We start from the raw sequence: 8,798 nt of genomic DNA on the forward strand, positions 1-8,798 counted from the left end.
ACTCACATCACCTCCGAGTGAGAACGGCTGTCTTGGAGGAAGCCATGTGCGTGACTGACAGTAGACCATTGCTAGGGGTCACAAGTTAATTTTTAAATAGATGCAGAAATACACAGTGCGATGGTAAGCTGAGTGAAAGAAGTCTTCCTCTATGATTCATCTCGACTCCTCAAATCATTCTCTATTCCCCCAGCAATCTCAGAAGTAAGAAATGACTTGTCAAATGTGTGCCACAGAAGACAGTGAGCCTTGGCTTTCCCTGCAGTGCTCATTCACAAAAGTCAAGCATTATTAAAAGAATTACAAATTCACTTCTCAAAGTGCCACTGGTGTAGACTGCCAGCAAGATGAGGCCTCCAGCCCCGAGAGAAAAGTGCCCTCGGAGAGAAAGCAGGAGGATGGTTCCAACCGCCAGAATATTTGCAAACGGCACTGCGCTTGGCCTTCCGCAGAGGTTGGTGTGGATTGGATTGCCTCTTGAAAATGCCTGTTCGTATGTTAAGTACTTTTCTGTGAGTCAACATTCTTTGTTTTTATCAGTTCTGTGAGTAAACAATTATGACTAGACTTTAAGTATAAGTGTTAGGGGAAAACAACAGTGCCAGTGACCGGCCTTTGTCCTGCAGACGGAAAAATACAGCTTGGGATAGGTCACCCTGGTCTCTTGTTATCCTTGTCATTTCTTTAGTAGAGCTGCATTTCCTAAATGTATTTGATCAGTGGGCGTTGCATCCTAAGATTAACCTACAGCATTAAAAAAAACACCTACTTTAAATATCCAATGTTTTAAACTGTTAATAAAGTGAAGGTTCTTATGACAAATTAAATCATAGCAAAATATAATTCACATGAAATGTCCATCAGTCAATCTAAAAGTGGAGGGAAGTACTGTGTTAGTTGGCAGCCATTATTAAACTAAACATTTCTTGGTGTACGTACATGAATACCAAATTTCTAAGACCCAAAGGTGCTTTAAAATTACAGTGGAACTTTATTGAGTTGGCCACATGTGGTTAAGTTGAATCTTGGTTAACTTAAAGTGGTCAATTTAAAAGATTTATGATACAATGTTCATATTAGTTTTATAATGCTCTATGGACCAAGGGAAGATATCATCAATCTGACATTATTCAGAGATTTTCTTATTTGTTAATTAAGAGGAGTTAATAATTAGCTAGTTTCCTATTACGCCCACGTTAACAAGAGTTAAGCTTCATCTATGAGTATTTCATGTTTGTCAACATTGATGGGAAATTTAACATACTTATCTGCTAACTCTTATCAATTCTGATTAGAAACATTTCATTTCTCTGTTACTATCAGTTCAAATGAAACATGAAAGGTCCTCATTGCTAGAATACTTTATGATCTATATTTCAAAAGTGTACTCTCCCATTTGCTCTTAATTATATACAACGCAGAATATTTAGATCTTGTGATGTTCTTAGAGCAAATAAAATTTAATGCATCAAAAATTGTGTGGCTAAAGACTATTTTTAATTTAAAAAAATGTTTCTGTGGCAGTCTTCAGCAAGCAACTCTGCTCTTTCCCTTATAGCGTATAGACGGTATTAACAACTGTCTATTGCAAAACTTTCACAAATCCCTAAATTTTGCAAATTCTGGTATAGCATATAATTTATTCCATACAAATTTGGTAAAGTGTAACCTCTTCAAAGCTACTGCATGATGTGCGGAAAATAAAGCAGAATTGAGATGTCAGTCCTGGATGTTTGGCCCGACTCGCTAGTTAAGTCACTCATTCCTCATCACATCATAGGTCAGTGGTTTAATTTTATGCCCTTTATGCTACAGACCTGTGGAGTTCCTTGAAAACAGTCAGCATCTCAATATCAGACTGTGAATGCGAAGTGTTTGCTGTGCACAATGCACTACGACAGCCAAGGATTTGTTATTGTAACTGATAGATTTTGAACCAGGCATATAGTGGTCTCTCACTCACAAAACCTCTCTCTCTCTATCTCACACACACACACACACACACACAAATACACAAACACATGGTGTGCAAATGAAACTGATAAGCATCTATGAATCTTGTTGCTAATAATCAGACTTTGGTACCTGACAGAACATACAAGAAAGGAGAAAATAAGACAAAGAAAAAAATATAGTAAATAGAGAATACAAAACAAAGTGGCACATATGAATATGAATATATCAACAGCAACAATAAAATACAAATGGATTAAAATTCCCTATTAAGGGGCTGGCCCCGTGACTGAGTGGTTAAGTTCATGTGCTCCACTTCGTGGCCAGGGTTTTGCTGGTTCGGATCCTGGGCACGGACATGGCACCGCTCATCAGGCCACGTTGAGGTGGCGTTCCACATGCCACAACTAGAAGGACCGACAACTACAATATACAACTATGTACTGGGGGGATCTAGGAGAAAAAGCAGGAAAAAAAAATTGGCAACAGCTGTTAGCTCAGGTGCTAATCTTTAAAAGAAAAAAAAATTCCCTATTAAAAGGTTGAACAAACAGCCTGTTCCACAATCAGCTGCTCTATATATGGCACTATTAACTCTAAAATTTAAAGAGGAAGAAGTAGAACTTGTTTCTTCATGGAGTTTACGATCCAAATAGTTACTTATTTTTGAATCAAAGAATGAGGTACTGGCATGCAAGAAGAACTTGGTAGATGAAAAGAAAATTACAAGTCAGATCACCCTCTTTGCTCTTTTCCAATGTTCAGGGAGAAGCCCATACTTAGTCCATGTACAAGTCACTTAGTTACCCGCCATTTTGATATGGTTATTTACTAAATATTGTCATATTTTCTTAAAGAAATGTTCACACTGGCATCACCAAATGAAAATACTTTCATCATCCTTAAAGATTTTTACACATAAAAGATTATTTTAAACCAAAGAGCACATCTTTGAAAAGCATTAGGTTTCAATTTATTTTCAAATGATGAAGTAAAGAAGATATGCAAAGTGGTGACTACACAAACCTTGCCCAAAGACAGGGATGTCATGAGATGCCCTCTCCCTTACCCTCAGTCTACACCAAAAGCAAAACTGACAGGTCAGGTGAAGACGTGGTAAGCAAAAAAAGACACTTGCCTGTGGTTTCAGGTTTAAAGCAAAAAACGCAGACTCAGAGGAGTTGGAGGAGGCTGGAAACGGCTGCTCTATTTCTAATGAAAAAGATGTTCATGCGATGCAGGCCTGACTTGTGTGCATTAACGAAAGTGGTTTAAAATTAGACAATTAGCAAAGAATTGCAAAAAAGTCAATGCAGAACTGCATAACTTATACAGTCTTTAGGATTTTAAACCATAATTTCACTTCTATTATTCAAACATAGAAAAAGTATTGCCAATAAACTTATGAAAATATTTAGCATGATAAGTAAGGATGGCCAAATTAAAATAAAAGGTATAATTTTTACCTATTAAGTTAGCAAAGATTTAAACGTTAAATACTGAGGTTGATCAGAATTGGAGGTGTGGAGTGTGGGCAGACTTCTTGGACTATTAATTGAGTGTAATTTGATTAAGTTTCTAGAGGAAATTAAGAAACATATATGAAAAGCAATTCCACTTCGAGGATTTTACCCTGGAATGTAATTATGGCCACGTGCAAAGATATAAGTACATGCATTTTTATTGAAGTATTGTTTGCAAAAGTAGAAAGTGAAAACAACCTAATGTTCACTAATAGAGGATTGTCTGAATAAATTAGGGTTCCTATACATCCTTACAATGGAAGACTGTGTAACCTTTAAAAATAGGTGCCATTTACCAACACTGAAAAGTCTTCATAACAAATTAAAAGAAATTAAGTGAAAAAAGCAGACTACAAAATAGTATCTACATAATAATCACATTTGTGACTATTTCATTTATGTGAGAATACAAAAATGCCAGAACACTATGCAGCAAAACGTTAACTTTGTTCATCACTAGGTAGTGAAGTTAAGGTGATTTTTATTTTTTTTATTATTGCTTGTATTTTCCGAAAAGAACATGTGTTAATTTTGTAGTAAGAAAAAAAGCTGAATTTAGCTGCTTTTCTAAATGAAGTACACAAGATAAAAATAGTAGCTAAAGTAAATTTGCTGTAGAACATCGACTCTGAACCACAGGTCCTCCGGTTCTTCATCATAGTGTATTTCTGATTTCTGAGTATAACTCCTACACTGGCCTTGAGACCTTCCCTAATAATCTTCTGATTCTTTTAGAAGGGCCTTTCTTCTTACCTCTGCAAGTACCTGATTTCCTAAGAGAAAAACTTTCAGAACTGGTACACATTTAAAATTCTTAAATGGTGATGAGGGGTTGACCATTCCAGCATGTTCCGTGTCCTCCCTTAGCCCAGCAGCTATTACAGCCTGCGTGCCGAATCATCTGGTGGGCTGTCCCCCAGCTGAGGTGAGACAGCCCCCAAGACGGGGACAGCCACGTCTTCACGTCTGTACATCCACATCCCTGTTCTAAATCGGGCACTCGGGACTGTTGAACTGCACTGAACATGCTAGAAGCTTGACACCTTTGGCTAAAAGTAAAATGAAGAATTTTTACAAATGTTATTATTCAAATTTTGTATTTTTAACTTCCTTGCTTTTAACGTGTTGTAACTATGGGGGCCAGAAGTCTATACCAGTCATACTTCATTTGGGAACTCTCCTTTAACTTTTTAGGTCGTTCTAGCTGGATTATGATTAGAGAAATAAACATAACTTTTACTTGAGTCCTAGTCAGCTCTTTCTCTCTGTGACATTGATTTCCTATTTAAGTGGAAGACTTTTCTTAATGTAAATCCACTATGATTTGTGATAAAAAATAGTGATTCCCAATTATAATCATCTGAGAGTGAAGAGTGCCTCCAGCTATCGCCAGGATGTTATAAATCTTTTCACAAACTCCAAGCCTATATTCCACATTAGGTAGTGCCTAATTTGTATGACTCTGCACTCTTGAGAGGGACTGGGAACAGTATTATGGGTCAAATAATTGATTGGAAGATAAACTCCATAAAGACTGTAAAAAACACTATACCGGTTAATAGTATCTTTCTGGGGCTGCCTGAAAAGAGCAGAGCTAACTCAAGTACCGTGATACAAAACATTTAAATCATTAGCTGATCATATTCACTATGATCCAGCTGCTTCCCCTGGATGGTAGTACAGCATTGTGGTTGAAGGACACAGATAGACCCAAATGTGCCATTGATTGCCTATGGAATGTGGGCCAGTTTCCTACCTTTTCTGAGTCTATTTCTCTCCATGAATGGGGACTGCCCTACTGGCCTTAGATGGCGGCAGCTCTGATTAACTGAAGTGGGAGTGTAAGGATTTGCCACAGAGTCTGGTACATGGGAAGAGCTTGATAAACCATAGTTCAGAAACAACTCCATTTCACAAATGAAGAAAATAGGATTCGAAGAAATCAGATTTCACGCATTTCTTAGTGACTGAACCAAAAATGAAACTCTGATTTCGGTTAACCCCAGGTCTATGTGATCCCAAACCACAAGCTTTTTCCACTTCACCATATTTTTTTCTCGGATTCCCAGAATCTTTGATAGATTCTGTTAACACCACAGTCTTCTCTTGGTTTAGTTTATTTTCTCTCTCTCTCTCTACAATAATTTCTCACATTCAAACTACGTTTCTTATTTTTTGCCAGTGCAAATATCCCAAATCACCAAACAGTTTGCCTGCTCAGGACTAACGTAAGGAAAATGTGGCTTGAGGGAGGAGGAAGTCCATTTTATTAAAAATACATTTTTTTTCCAAAAGGAAAATGCTTTCTTGTAACATGTTTCCCTGTAACATGATCTCCTAATAGTGATGCACTGGAAATGGCATCTTCTGTCCCTTCCGATGGTGAGTAAAAATCTCATGCTGCCTGTAAGACATGAACGGTTACTGACTTCGTACCCCAAACCCAGTCCCACACTAAGGGACAGCAGCACCTGGAGGAGGGGCCCTCACAGGAAAACAACTTTTTTAAGAGCATATACAGACTAAGTAAGAATTGTAGCCTCATTTTCTCTATCCCTGAAAGTTTTTCTAGTCACATATTTCTTGTAATACACGTGTGGCAAGAAGACAAAGTAAATCTAATGCCAACGCTCCCTCTGTGCACTGTGTGCCCACGGGCTGTGCGACCCGAGCCAGGATCACAAGTTCAGACTTTCCCGTCCCTCTTGTCAGACGCTGTTTGGGACGACAAGAAGCTGCACCAGCCTGTGTGCAGAAGAGACTCAGCAGACAGTGCTCCTGTCCTGCAGGAGATCCCTTTACACTTTTCAGAAGGCACGTTTGTACGAGCAACCTAATTTGAATAGGGATTCCCAAATTTAGTTTTAGGAAACACAGGGGTTTCTCAAATCAGGAACATTGTAGATTGCCATAATCATAAAGTAAAACAATTTAAATTTACTTTAAACAAGAAATTATATTTTCCATGCAGCATTCTTAGGAGGGGGAGTTCAGAATGTAATGAAGGAAAACGCTAATAAGGTTAAGAATTACTGACTCACAACCAAGGAGAAAAGGAAACATAATTTTTTTTAGAATAAGACAGCATGGTATTTGAGTATTAAACCTGTTCTTTATTTTTTAACATCAAAGAACAATTATCTCAGCTTGTTTTTCTAAGGGAATATATTACAATGCTAACAATTGTTTTAACCTAGTTAAAACTAGTTTTACCTGTTTTAGGTAGTAGAAATAAGGATAAATTTACTTTTACTTTTAATTTATTTTTTAATGTTTTAATGAATATTTTACATTTTCTATAATGAGTATGTATTTCTTTTTTAAACTTTAAAATAAAAGATGCTGAACTAAATGTCACAGGTGGCATTAAACAACTATTAACATTTCAGTATAATTTTGCCTTCTCCTCTACAGTCAAAATAGGAATTTTCTAAACATCATATTGAATTTTAAATTTAATATCCATAACTTTGGGATGATTTAACTTTAGGCAAAGCCTTATCAAATTAAAACTTAATCAAATCACATTTGTTCTCATATCAAATGCAGAAAGCTATTGTTTGGTTCAAAGCTTCTGATTTACTTTTGCTAAATTGACTTGTCCATTAAGTCAAAGGTCAGGCTAGTTTGTGTATATAGACACAGTCTTTATCTAATTTTTAAATATTTAAACTTTCCAATGAAGTGCAAGTTAGAGTTGCTTGGATAGGATAACAGTAGACTGTGAGTTTTATCATTCATTCCAAATGCTCTATTCTAAAATATTTATAAATAACGTGATACTTCCAGAAAAGAGCAAATACTCGCAAGCAAAAAATTTCTAAAACGAAAGTACTGAATCTTTTATTTGAATAGTCATATGAGGATAATGTCGACCTTTAATGTTTTTCCCTTTCGCTTGGATTTACCTAGAAAGTTTTCTAGTTTCAATGTCTGAAGATTGTTCACTAAACTCTCAAGGAAAGAGAACCACCGGCCTGATGTCAATTTTCCATTGTTAACAGTGAGGCTCTATCACCAAGAAAAGTGCCCAGGGCAGAGGACAGTACATCAGTGTCTACAATTCTCGTTGCAAAGACTTTCCAAAATGAAGGTTGAGAATCAAATCTGTGGTTATCAAGTGTTCATTTAGTACCAAGGACCCGTCAGATGGTTCAATACACTAGCTCACCTAATTTAACCCATAAACCAGCCTGTGGAAAGGCCTACCCTCTGCTCCTTCCTGCCCTCTGTTTTCTTCGGCTCAGTCTGTGGGTCCGTTCCCTCCTCCTCTATCTTCCTCCGCCAAGAATCTCTTCCCTACTCCTGTCTTGAGGTCTGCTTCTCTGCAAACCTGAACTAACACATGAAGACAAAAAAAATTTCTGAGAGAATATAAGTTTTCTGAGGGTTCAAGAATCCTTTTGGGAAATGTTTTCAGACATATCAAAGACGGAGCACACTATACAACAGAATAACAAGTATTTTGTGCATTTTCGTACTGTGAAAGTCATATATTCAGCAGAGAATTGTAGAAATGTGCCTCTGAGAAGTATCTTTTTTAACTGACTTAAGAAAAATCCTCAATGACACCTTAGGCGATAGGTAATAATTCTTAGTACTATAGTGATGTCTAATATATTATTAGAGTTTGTCTATTTGCACCTTTCTACTATTTCCAAACTTTCTCCCACTTCCATGGAAAATTAAAATGAGAAGTGCCTTAAAATAATGGAGTGAAAAACCATAGTGTGATACAATGGAAAACAAAGACTTTAGAATCAGAAAACTAGAGTTGAAAACCGTAACAAGAAACCACTAGTACAGCCTATGTGACCTTGAACAAGTTGTTTACATTCTCTGCCTCAGTTTCCTCACCTGGAGAATGAGGATAACTCTAATCTCCTTGGAGTTGTTGAGAATTAAATAAGTGAGCTAACTTATGTACGTTGTGAAAGTAATGTCTGCTTTGTTCTTATATTCTTTATTAACCCTGTGTGCACAGACACAAATATGTATACATATATATATATATATTTAAAAAACAAATTTTAATTTAAAATAATTTAATTGTGGAGACTTACATTCATCAAGCTGTTGTTGGAGTCTGTATAAACTATACATAACATGATGTCTTAGGCAGACTATATTCATACCCAAGCATGCAGACCCAAAGAACCAGGCCCCTCTTTCATGGTTAATAAATCTATTTTAGCCTCTGGGCAGCAAATTATGTAAATTATATTTGAGAATGATTTTTATTCAAATCATTATAATACATTTATTATTTAGCTCCAGCTCCCGCTGTAACAGAAAACACCTTTAAGGGGATCAGGTGATCAT

The sequence above is a fragment of the Equus quagga genome, chromosome 4 (genome assembly GCF_021613505.1).
Source record: "Equus quagga isolate Etosha38 chromosome 4, UCLA_HA_Equagga_1.0, whole genome shotgun sequence".
NCBI classification, from domain to species: domain Eukaryota; kingdom Metazoa; phylum Chordata; class Mammalia; order Perissodactyla; family Equidae; genus Equus; species Equus quagga.